This window comes from Engystomops pustulosus, chromosome 10 (assembly GCF_040894005.1).
Source record: "Engystomops pustulosus chromosome 10, aEngPut4.maternal, whole genome shotgun sequence".
NCBI classification, from domain to species: Eukaryota; Metazoa; Chordata; class Amphibia; order Anura; family Leptodactylidae; genus Engystomops; species Engystomops pustulosus.
The window spans coordinates 26792737-26805057 of record NC_092420.1 but is presented as its reverse complement, the minus strand read 5'-3'; the positions used below and the strand labels follow the sequence as shown (position 1 = coordinate 26805057).

The 12321-nt window shown below is 36.5% G+C and overlaps 1 protein-coding gene across 2 annotated transcripts in view; it reads right to left on the bottom strand.

Moving 5' to 3' along the window:
- Positions 1-11619, bottom strand: part of SLC6A1 (solute carrier family 6 member 1) — a 116709-nt gene extending 105090 nt beyond the window's left edge. For both annotated transcript variants that reach the window (XM_072128358.1, XM_072128359.1), the window contains exon 1: positions 11432-11619. The gene's annotated coding sequence lies outside the window, so the exon portion shown is untranslated. The remainder of the gene's footprint in view (positions 1-11431) is intronic.
- Positions 11620-12321: the final 702 nt, after the last annotated feature.

The window sequence follows — 12321 nt, the reverse complement described above, 5'->3', positions numbered from 1 at the left end:
ACAAGAGAGCAAGTGCCTGGTGATCATAACTGTAAGCTGCGATATTAATGAAGATCCAACATGCTTCTGTAAGTGCCGCCTGTGACCCCCAGCTCTGTGACGCCGACCGCTGTGACAGGGCGGCTGCATTAGCATACAGCGCGCCGCCCTGTCAGCGCGTACTAAGCCTCTTCTAATGACTGTGAGAGGCGGACTGCCGCGCATGCGCGGCGGTCCCAGGAAGCGTCTCTCTACGCGCTGACGGGGAAAAAAAACACCTCACACAGTGCGGCCCCCGTATATCCGGCGTATAAGACGACCCCCCACTGTAGCCATTATTTTAAGGGGTTAAAAAGTAGTCTTATACGCCAGTATATACAGTATATATTATTTTGATTTATACATGTGTTATTATGCGATTGGTAGGGGTGGGATGTTGGACCTCTAGTACAATAATGTTTTAATAAAACTGTATTTTATCGAAAAACATATTCTGTGTATTCTATTTGCAACTATAATTGGGTGTGCCTTAAACTGGTGCTCTGGACGCTTTATAATTTGTTACTGTTTGTTGCTGATACTTCAACTATCCGTGAGCACATGTTTTTGGACCCCCTATTGGATGGAATGATATCCGTTGAGTAGCCCCAATTCTTTATCTATGAAGTGTACAGTGGCATCTGATGACAGTGATGGCTGCCAAAAGAGCAGTACAGGCGGTCCCCTACTTAAGAACACTCGACTTACATACGACCCATAGTTACAAACGGACCTCTGGATATTGGTAATTTATTGTACTTTAGTTCTAGGCTACAATGATCAGCTATAACAGTTATCACAGGTGTCTGTAATGAAGCTTTAGTGTTAATATTGATTCTTATGACAACCCAACATTTTTAAAATCCAATTGTCACAGAGACCAAAAAAGTTCTGGCTGGGATTACAATGATAAAATATACAGTTCCGACTTACATACAAACTCAACTTAAGAACAAACTTACAGACCCTATCTTGTATGTAACCCGGGGACTGCCTGTACTGCCATATGGGGCCTAGACACAGCAATAAGAAAAGGGGCCAAGTGTCGAACCCTCTCTCCTTAGCACTGTGGCCATTTACCTTAGTACTCGGTGTGGCCAGTATAGACCGTTTAAGTACTAGAGGAGTAGTAACAAAACATAAATTGTACGTCTGAGAGACATGACATCTTTATCTAGAAACTTGAGACTCAATCAGGACTAGGACATTCTTTGTCTTGGAGGAGATAGAATTTGCAGGTACTCCTCCAGTCGATCATGATTAAAGTCATAAATAATCATTTTTTCTGGGAAACCCCATTCAGCTTGTCAGCTTCCTAGATTCTCATCTGGAAATTCCAGGCACCTAATTATTCAATCATGAAGATGGTTATTCAATTATTCAGTCTTAATTTCATGGCAATTTTGTGATACATTACCCCAATATGGCATCACGACACAACATCCTGAGCAATATGTGGATTACAAACCAGAGATCACTGTAACTTAGACGCCAAAATTTGACAATGTTATGAAGATTTTACATTTTATAGGACATTTTTACTTTATGTCATTTCGTGATAATTTTTGGATTCATACAGTTTATAGAGTTCTAGAGTTTTAAAGTTGTCAGCACTGTCAGCAGTTAAAAAATACTATTTGGTACCACAAGGTAACATGCTATTGTCTGTTTAAATATTTGTGTTCTATGTTTCTTATTATACTATAAAATAAAAAAACTGTTGCTAAAAATGTCATAAAATTAAGCATTATGTTTTTTGCAATAACTAGGCCAACATGTCTCAAAAAATGACTCCTTCCATGGCACCCAAGTGCTAATAATTAAGTGTTCTTGAATGCTCTTGATTTATTGATCATCAACTAATGTGACCACCTCTATAAAAGCTGAAGTTTGTGCTGGTCTGGAGTATTCATGTGTTTATTTCAGGGAGGTAACAATTTGAAGTCTATTATCTTACAATTTAAGTGATTATTCACAAATTCAAGTTGAGAATCTCCACATAAATAGACGCACCAAAATATTTCCTACAAGGTCGCACCATGCATTGCTTAGAAAAAAAGTCCCAATAAATACGTGTCAAACTCGACAGGCCTCAGTTTGCTTGTTAAATGTTCAAGTTCAAGTAAAATAAAATGATCCTGAATAATTATGGCTCGTTTCCAAGGGTTTCTAAAAGAATGCATTTTTTTCCCAAAAAGGCCCTGGCAGCAAAGTTTAACTTTGCAAAGTACAATTTGAATAGACCACGTAACTTCTGGAACAATGTGACTTGGTTTGAAGAGATTTAGATGGAACCTGTCACCAGGAATGTTAACTGTAGCTGTTAACACGTTCCAATAAACTATGCTATGCTGATTTTAAAAATTCCACTGAAACACAGTTTACAGCTGCCCTCCTTCTTTGGGACTCACTACACACTGCCGGCAGGGAGCCAGGTAATGTAAAATAAAGTTTGAAATTAAAAAAAAAGTACTGAAATTATTCAGAATAAATGGTAGCAAAGGCATTTTTAGACTCGTTTACTGAGTTTAAAAATGCCTTTGTTAACATTTATTCAGAATAATTTCAGTACTTTTTTTTTATTTCAAACTTTATTTTACATTACCTGGCTCCTTGCCAGCAGCGTGTAGTGAGCCTCCTTGTGAGGTTAAAGGGTGGAAAATGGAAGGATACTTTAGACTCCATAAATCAGGTTAGTCTGCACCAACCCAACAGCAGTCTGTTGGAATTGTCTTCTGCTTTACTAACAAGCCAAGATCAAAATAGTCAATTGCAACATAGTCTTATTTTTAATTAAACAACTCCTGTCCCATTCAGAAAGGCTGTTATCATCCAAAAACAGAAAAAACAACTACACTTATAATACTTTTGTGCATAGAGTATCCTAAAAATTATCTTTAGCCAATTTCCTATTACGAGTAACTTATTATTTGTCACAGAGCATTATCGGATTGCCATCAGGCACCATAGATCACTTACTACCTATCCTAACTTTCAGTTGTCATTCACTATAAGCAATTTTCTCTTTAGTTTAGCTTAACTACTTTGCCTGTATTCTGACTTATGTCCAATGAAACTGATCTAACTAAATGCTACTAACAGCGTTTTAATAACTGAGCAGGACCAATTCCATCATGGATGTTGCTACCATGGTAGCTTCTTACTATTGTGGCATTGTACTGCATGTATTATCCATGTATGGTGACATCACTATGTGTATTATCCCTGTACTGTGACATCACTGTGTGTATTATCCCTGTACTGTGACATCACTGTGTGTATAATCCCTGTACTGTGATATCACTGTGTGTATCATCTCTATACTGTGACATCACTGTGTGTATTATCCCTGTACTGTGATATCACTGTGTGTATAATCCCTGTACTGTGATATCACTGTGTGTATCATCTCTATACTGTGACATCACTGTGTGTATTATCCCAGCACTGGGGCATCCCTGTGTGTATTATCTCTGTACTGGGACATCACTGTGTATTATCCCTGTACTGTGACATCACTGTGTGTATTATCCCTGTACTGTGACATCACTGTGTGTATTATCCCTGTACTGTGACATCACTGTGTGTATTATCCCTGTACTGTGACATCACTGTGTGTATTATCTCTATACTGTGACATCACTGTGTGTATTATCCCTGTACTGGGACATCACTGTGTGTATTATCCCTGCACTGTGACATCACTGTGTGTATTATCCCTGTACTGTGACATCACTGTGTGTATTATCCCTGTACTGTGACATCACTGTGTGTATTATCCCTGTACTGTGGCATGACTGTGTGTATTATCCCTGTACTGTGACATCACTATGTGTATTATCTCTGTACTTTAGCATCACTGTTTTTTATCCTTATACTTTGACATCACTGTTTGTATTATTTCTTTACTGTTGCATCAATGTGTGTATTATCCCAATACGTTAACATCAATTTATTTATTATCTCTGTACTGTGACAACACTATGTGTATTACTCCTGTGCTGTGACATGTGACCCATGGGACTATGGACACAGCTCTGCATGCATCACAATGGGTCTTAAAACAATTCCACTTTCTATATGATATGATGTATGGGCTGTCCCCTGCAGTGTTTCTCAATGTTCCTGAGCTATTGTAAGAAGCCTCTACTCAAATAAATCGAAGTACCCCCAAGGCTATGGTCATGCACTGTGTTGCACATTAAAAGCTCAACATGAGGACAATGGTTCACCTAGGGAAATGGCTTCTACCCCCTAGAATACAGATATTATGGGATGGGAACTGGGGCCTCATATTCAAGAGAAGGTTGTCGAAAAAAATAGATGCTAAATTCAGAAAAATCCTGAAAGCTATGACATTGTGGATCGTAACATTCCAGTTGGGCCAATAAATCTTCTCCATGTAAGCCCAACCACAATCATTTATAGGAGGCCCCTTCAGCTTTCTACAGCTTTGCTCATTCATTGCTCTCTGGTTCATGGGTCGGTGATTTGTGGACTGCAGGAAGCTGTAGATATGGCGAGTCAGATAATGAGTGGAGGCTAAATACAGAATGTGATAGCATTGATTTAGTAAGGAGGCCACACTTGATAGCTTTCCAACAGCCTTTGACATTTTCACCCTGACTTTTAATAGACAGATAATATCCTATTATCCGTTATTTATTAGCTATTGATTTTTTTCCCCTTCATTTATCGGGACATTTGCAACTAGATTGATATCTTGACTTTTTTTCAGTGCCAATTTTTTTTTTCCGTCAAGTCAGAGTCCAAAGCATAGCACTTGTCCTACATGAATGACCAAATCAGACCGCTCAGATAATCACAATTGTCTGGACTGAATCAGAAAATGATTGCTACGCTTCCTGGAGAGGTTTGATGGTGGTCGTCTTCCAACAGCATTTTCCATCATGGTCTATAATGATTCTATTGATTGACTCTAGTTGCCTATTATTGGCACAGAATTGCTAGCTTATATACATACATTTATATGTACATATATGAACATTTAAAACTAAATAGGCTACTATAATATTTTCCTATTGATAATAATAATAATTATATATCTTTAATAATGCTAATGAATCAAGCAATCTTCCGTCTAAACAGTCTAATCCTTCTGTCATTGGGAGAGTTTTTATCGTAAAACTGGCTTTTTACGAAAAACAAATCTAAGTTAGATGAAAGTTTACCTTTTTGTAAGCAGAGCTGTGGCCCTAGTCCCATGGGAGTGGCCAGTGAGGAGTGCTATCCCCTCCCCACCCTCGGGAAACCACCCCATCAATTTCAAATAAATAAACCTCCCATGTCCCCTATATCTTCACCCATCACTTTCCGACTCAGGACGGCATACAAGTCTGTGGCCCTAGTCCCATGGGAGTGGCCAGGGAGGAGTGCTACCCCCTCCCCACCCTCGGAAAACCGCTCCTTCAATTTCAAATAAATAAACCTCCCATGTCCCCCATATCTCCCCCCATCACTTCTCCCCTCAGGACGGTATACAAGTCTGCCCCACTACTCACTGTCCACTCGCATGGGACTAGGGACACAGCTTTGCATAAAGAAAGGTAAACTTTCATCTAACTTAGACAGTTTTACTATACGCTTTGGCAATGTGTAAACTATTCTCTGTGGGGAGCCAGAAAAAGGTCTCCGGATGGCAGGTTCCCTTAAATTATTAGAAAATGTAAGAATACAGAATACTCCCATATACATTAGGTGGTTGACCAGTCTTACCAAAATTGGTAGAATCTTATAGTAATGTTACAAGGTCCCAATTGAAATGGTAAACGTCTTATTGGGTCACAGAGTGGGGTTACGCTGCCTCTAGTGATTCGCTGCATTAATCTCATGTCCAAGTTATGACATCAAATGTAATGGATATAGTTTGGTAGAATGAGGATGGGACTTTCCAAGTCCTTCCAACATTTTTTGGGGTACTACATGTAAAGGAAATATTTTATATTTTATATTAATGCAAAAGAAAGGGCCTAGATACTGCTGTGTAGTGGATCCCAGTCTCAATGTGCGTGGTCGCAGAAACTGATAACAAATTGCAGAAATGTACTGAAACAAGACAATGAGGAGCCATAATTCAATAAACTCATTGTTTGTAAAATTGTGCAATCAATGTCAGAGCGGTATCAGTAAAGCTGGTACCTAAGATAACAAGCGGAAGATACCTTGACTTACCCTTGAAAGATAAACTATACAGAGAGAGGCCTTTAGCATTGCCAATTTTCTCTTTAATTAGTTTTCTTTTTGATTTCTATACAATTTGGATAAGTGTAAGAGGGCTGCCATTGTCCATTGCTTTTGTTTACAGATTTAGGAACCTGATTTATTAATGGACAATATCAAGAACGTGCAGATTCATGCAAGTGAATCTACTGCAATGAGAATCGCCTTAAACTGACCCTCTGAAACATCCTATACTGCTATCATTTTTCTCTAGGCCCTCTAGAGAAGTCACTATGGGCCCTGAAACGACCAAATCCTCTCACTTCCATGCTCTTTACTAATAAATGGCACAAAGTAGAGTAAATGGCTGTCCTGGTTACAGAAGCCTAGGTTATTCAAGTAAACTCTGCTGAGGAATGGGCATTAAATGTGTTGCCTTTAGGTTTAGATAACCTGTTTTCAGCATAAGATAAGATATTAAGCTAAACTAACGCAGAGTAATATTCCTTCAACTCCAATTCCATTTCTCCATAAACTTTGCCTTTAATTTAGGATTTTCTAAGGTTCTAGGAAACAATGCTAGTTGACCAAATTTTAAGACATTGTAGCCTTTGTTGATGTTGGTTCCTCCAAATCTAAAAGTGCCAACCATGAAGAACCAGATGGCCCAATTGTAGGTTCTAGCTGTGCCTATGTTGTATCTGTCTTATTTTGATCTATCATGGGTTAAGATGGCCATATGCATAAGATTTAATTGGCATGGGTACCTGGAATATGTTGAATATCAACATGTCCAATATTTAGATCATGAAGAGACACAGTTGTTATATTCCTTCAACTCCAATTCCATTTCTCCATAAACTTTGCCTTCAATTAAGGATTTTTTAAGTTTCTAGGAAACAATGTTAGTTGACAAAATTGTAAGACATGGTAGCTTTTGATGATGTTGGTTTCTCCAAATCTAAGAGGACCAGGCATAGGGAACAAGATGGCCCATCATAAAGGTTCTAGCTGTGGCTATATTGTATCTGTTTTTTTTTTTTATCTATCATGGGTTAAGATGGCCGTATGCATAAGATTTAATTGGCATGGGTATCTGGAATATGTTGAATATCAACATGTCCAATCTTTAGATCATGAAGAGGCATAGTTGTTATATTCCTTCAACTCAAATTCCATTTCTCCATAATCTTTGCCTTTAATTTAGGATTTTTTAAGGTTCTAGAAAACAATACTAGTTGGCACCAGATTGAACAAATTGTAACCTTTTACTGTTGGTTCTTCTAAATCTAAGAGAATCAACCATGAAGAACAAGATGGCCTACTTGTAGGTTCTATCCATGGCTCCATTGGGGCACATTTACTTACCCGTTTGGGGAGTTCCCAAAAAGTGCTTTGTCCGACCGGGAATTGCACTAAGATCGTGCGGCCGATATCCTGCACGTGTCGCTTCCCCGCTCAGGTCCGACAGAGTTCACCTTCTTCTTCCTGGTGTATGTAAGGAGTGCATTGTCTTGCGACACAATTTGAATCTTAAATCCAAATCAGTCGAATCTTAGTCCAAATCAGTCTTATCGTCCGACGGCCCGCTCCCAATTTCTGTTGCATGAAAGCCAGCGCAACTGTGCCACAATCCGATCCCGTGCGACACAATCCCCAGTTAAATACCTGTCACAGCGAAGCAAATCCCGAAAACTTCGAAAATCTGACGAAACTATGACCCGTGGACCCTTAGTAAATTAGTCCCATTGTGTTTGGTTTTCTTTTGGTCTAGCATGGGTAAAAATGGCCATATGCTTAAGATGTTATTGGCATGACTATCTGGAGTATATTGAAATTCAACCTGTCTAATCCTTTGTTCGCAAAGAGGAATAAGCCACTGCCAGAGTTTGCCTGAGCCAACCATGGATGGGTTTTTAGGCAGAAGAAGAAACATCTGGCTACAGACAGCTATTAATTGTGCATAGCCACCATATGTGTGTGTTAAAAACTTCATGATTCAGCACCTTACTGTAATATTTGAAACTTGTAGGGCTACGTAATACATGGAAGAGGCAGCAGATAGTTAAGATATGTTCCTATTGTTGCTGCGTCATATGGATGACACAACTAATTAGTGAAAGAAGGACATGGGGGGGGCAAGCCAGGTACATTATAGGATTTTACTTCCGGTTCCATGGATGGAAGAGTAATGTAGAGTTTACATTACTACACTGGTTTCCACTTGATTATTGATTATATTTGTATAGACATCCATTTGTGGAATATTTTTTAAAGGATTATTATTATTCTTTTACGTTTTATTATATTGATGAAACATTAAAGCCAAGTTGACGTCACCGGAAGGGGAACATAATATTGTGCCATTTCAGAACATATTTGCTTACTAGAAAATATGCATATTAAAATCCTAGTGGATAAATATTATGAAATACCATAATAACGCTTGCAGACATTAATCAACATAAGGGAGCCAGGCACATGTTCACTCATTTGCATTTTCCCCCCGAATTAAATAAATTCGACATACATTTATATCTATTTGCTGGCAGCTTAGTTTGTTTCTTGTGGATTTATGTTGTAGACGTTATTTTCTCCAGGCTCTACTATTATTACTTACAACATGTAAAATCCACTACAATACACCAAAACTAAGGATCATAAAACAGTGACAAGGAGCAAAAATGTCCATTTTAAAGTGTAAATTTTGATTAGCAATTAAATTAAATGAAAAAATCTTTAGAAAAAACAGTGCCCTGAAAATATGAAGCTATGATTTATTTTTTGTAATAAAAGAGCAGATGCACAATGTATATTGAAATTTATGCAAGCAATTATGGGGCTACATACATTTTTTTCTCTTTGATTCTTCTTTCTGAATTTTTATGTTTTTTTTTTCTTCTCTTATAGATTGAACTTTAGAATGGAATATTTTTGAACTATTTCATTTGATGTGGACTAAACATTTTTTTTTAATACTGAGGTTTAAGACTAAAGTTTGCCAAATTTGGGGAGAAAGACTAAAATAAAAATCTTAAAAAATTGTAGATTCTCTAGGAAAATGGGTAATCGACCCTTGTTTTATTTGAATTTAAATAATATATTTTTTTTTTACAAAAATACTGACCAAATCCGGAAAAAAACCCTGGGAAAAAATTTAACAAGTAACTAATTGGTAAGGTAATTGGTAAGGCATGTAAACAATATGGAGGCCAATACAAGATGTAAAGATTTGAGATCAGTGATGGCATCCAACAGATCATACTCCGTGAAGAGCCAACCACAGTGATCACAGACTTGGCGATAGACGGTTCACTATAAAGACTTGTTTGTCCTGCTAAATTCTCGTTGACAGACATCTCCGTTAATTAGCCGACATTAGCATTTATTCATCAACCTCCAAAGATTTCCCATTCACCACCAAGTCAACCACCCCACACGATCCCAGAAAAAGTTTACAATGGTGAATCTGGAGGTATTTCCATAATGTGTACGAACAAAGACGACAGATCCATGTCCTTGGAGATGAAAAGAACAGCTCCGATGACCTTGGGCATTTTGTTCATAAGGGATACATGTCAAAAACTATAAGTGACCTCATTTCTTTGACTACATAGCCAATGACTGATGCCTATAAATAAAAGACATATATGGCTTGTAAAAATCTAAGTGAGACAATACAAGCGCAAGCTGTCGCATCACTTTGCACAAATTAATTGGAGCTGTTCATTTGCCTCAATTCAGATGCTAATCCCCCTACAATAAAAGCTTTTTTTCTAGGAAATGTGAATCTGCTTCTATGAATTTAATGGTGATTGAAAGGACTGGAAGAGGCATGTGTCTTTGCTTTGGTAGAAAATACATTCCTGGTGGGATTTTTTTTTAGGATGCATTGCAATACCCACAGCTATAGGGGCTGCAAATGAGCAAAGCAAACAGAGCAATTACAGCAGAGCTGGGGAGCAACCGGCTGCGAGCAGGGACTCCAAACACAACTTGCGGATGCTAATTCCATTTATATTCATTACCTGGACTGTGTATGAGGCTGCCATTGTCTTCTATAGCTCTGCACTCAATTTAGAGCTTATAGATTGTATTATAGAGAGGTTTATTAATGTCTGGATAGGTTTCGCAGGACAGAAAAGCTGAATAGTTTTCATGTTTACATTGATACATATATTTATATAGCTATATATATATATATATATATATATATATATATATATATATTAGAATGTGTATCCAAAAATCAATAAAAACGTAATGGAAATAAATAAATAATATATTTATTTATTTATTTTGGTTCCATTGACTCCATGACACTTCGCAATGTTTCATATTTTAATATTTTAGCTATCCATTCTGTTTGGATACAATACGAATATTTACATATAAAGAAACCATGGCGTATTAATATTTGTCACAAAATATTCAATGCATGGGCTATTTATGAATGATTAAATCAAATCTGTTAATATAGTATAAAATAGTATAAAACCTGTATATGTACTTGAAGATATATATATATATATATATATATATATATATATATATATATATATATACTAAAAAATACTTCTTTTTTAATATTTTTCATTATAAATAAATAAATATTACATCTAATATATATATATATATATATATATATATATATATATAAATATATATATATATATAAAATTCAAAAAATTATATAAATGTATATATATATATATATATATATATATATATATATATATATAGTATATATATTGTATCGATCTTGTATATATATATTTGGACAGTATACAGTATACCTACTCTTTTTATACATGCTCAAATTAACTGTATATACCAACATGTACCGTGTAGCATCTCCAGCCTCTGACAGAGAATCTAGCAGCAGTACCACCTGTAAACTGGAGCACAGACAGTCCAGCGGACATTCATAGCCTCCACAGTTTTAAGCCTCATTTATGTTGCATTCTATCAGCTATGAGATTCTTACATGAAATGTCCAACTGAGAGAAGTAAAACAGATTTTCCTGGAAGGTAAATCCACAGAACTACAATATATTCGCTTCTTTCATCTCCAGAATCTGGATCCTGCCACTAGAATTGGAGCTCTAGTCTACCATACAATATACTGTGGCATAGTTCAGCATCAGAGAAATTGTTCCTTTTCATAATTTTTCTACAGAGAAATCATTTTTTTTAGGCAAACTTTGTTCCCGTCTATTCATGGCGTTCCTACCTGATACAGATGTGTCTCTCTGGCCAGGGCTCATTTTTTGATCATTTCAGCTCCACACAGTAGAAATTCAGTTGTTCTCAGCACCAATTCAGCAGAGCACAGCTCGGATTCAGTAGACTCAACCTCCACATCAAGACTTAGACACACCTCTCTCCATGTCATCTGCTACTCTCCAGCTCCCAGGAATAAATGAGAAGGACCTGAGCGGAATAAAATATGGATTCATTCTGTCACACATCAGTCCAATAATATTCACTTTCAATTTTTACATTTTTTATACAAAAAAATTCTTCTACCAATGGACAAAATTCCTTGGTCTTTTGACAGCTTTCTTATATAAAGTGATTTGGTTTCTTAGGATGATGTTATACAGAGGTTTTATAGTAGAATACTTCTTCATAGAAGAGTGTGGGACAGGGTTAGATAGATAGATAGATAGATAGATAGATAGATAGATAGATAGATAGATAGATAGATAGGAGATAGATATGAGATAGATAGATATATGGATGGATAGATAGACATGAGATAGATAGATAGATAGATAGATAGATAGATAGATAGATAGATAGATATGAGATAGATATGTGATAGATAGATAGATAGATAGATAGATAGATAGATAGATATGAGATAGATATGTGATAGATAGATAGATAGATAGATAGATATGAGATAGATAGATAGATAGATAGATAGATAGATAGATAGAGAGAGATATGAGATAGATAGGAGATAGATATGAGATAGATAGATATATGGATAGACATGAGATAGATAGATAGATAGATAGATAGATAGATAGATAGATAGATAGATAGATAGATAGATACAAACAAAATTTAACATGACCTGCAATAATAATAGTTGTTGACCGATAGTCAATAGAT